Source organism: Herpailurus yagouaroundi, unplaced genomic scaffold (genome assembly GCF_014898765.1).
Source record: "Herpailurus yagouaroundi ecotype Mexico unplaced genomic scaffold, PumYag 67793, whole genome shotgun sequence".
NCBI lineage: Eukaryota > Metazoa > Chordata > Mammalia > Carnivora > Felidae > Herpailurus > Herpailurus yagouaroundi.
Window position 1 is genome coordinate 15,119,207 of NW_024420586.1, and position 1,112 is coordinate 15,120,318.

Consider the following 1,112-nt stretch of genomic DNA (forward strand, 5'->3'; position numbering starts at 1 on the left):
CTTCATTGTTAGTGTATAAGAATGCAACTGATTTCTGTACATTGATTTTGTATCCTGCAACTTTGCTGAATTCATGTATCAGTTCTAGCAGACTTTTGGTGGAGTCTGTCGGATTTTCCATGTATAATATCATGTCATCTGCAAAAAGCGAAAGCTTGACTTCATCTTTGCCAATTTTGATGCCTTTGATTTCCTTTTGTTGTCTGATTGCTGATGCTAGAACTTCCAGCACTATGTTAAACAACAGCGGTGAGAGTGGGCATCCCTGTCGTGTTCCTGATCTCAGGGAAAAAGCTCTCAGTTTTTCCCCGTTGAGGATGATGTTAGCTGTGGGCTTTTCATAAATGGCTTTTATGATCTTTAAGTATGTTCCTTCTATCCCGACTTTCTCAAGGGTTTTTATTAAGAAAGGGTGCTGGATTTTGTCAAAGGCCTTTTCTGCATCGATTGACAGGATCATATGGCTCTTCTCTTTTTTTTTGTTAATGTGATGTATCACGTTGGTTGATTTGCGAATGTTGAACCAGCCCTGCATCCCAGGAATGAATCCCACTTGATCATGGTGAATAATTCTTTTTATATGCCGTTGAATTCGATTTGCTAGTATCTTATTGAGAATTTTTGCATCCATATTCATCAGGGATATTGGCCTGTAGTTCTCTTTTTTTACTGGGTCTCTGTCTGGTTTAGGAATCAAAGTAATACTGGCTTCATAGAATGAGTCTGGAAGTTTTCCTTCCCTTTCTATTTCTTGGAATAGCTTGAGAAGGATAGGTATTATCTCTGCTTTAAACGTCTGGTAGAACTCCCCTGGGAAGCCGTCTGGTCCTGGACTCTTATTTGTTGGGAGATTTTTGATAACCGATTCAATTTCTTCGCTGGTGATGGGTCTGTTCAAGCTTTCTATTTCCTCCTGATTGAGTTTTGGAAGGGTGTGGGTGTTCAGGAATTTGTCCATTTCTTCCAGGTTGTCCAATTTGTTGGCATATAATTTTTCATAGTATTCCCTGATAATTGTTTGTATCTCTGAGGGATTGGTTGTAATAATTCCATTTTCATTCATGATTTTATCTATTTGGGTCATCTCCCTTTTCTTTTTGAGAAGCCTGGCT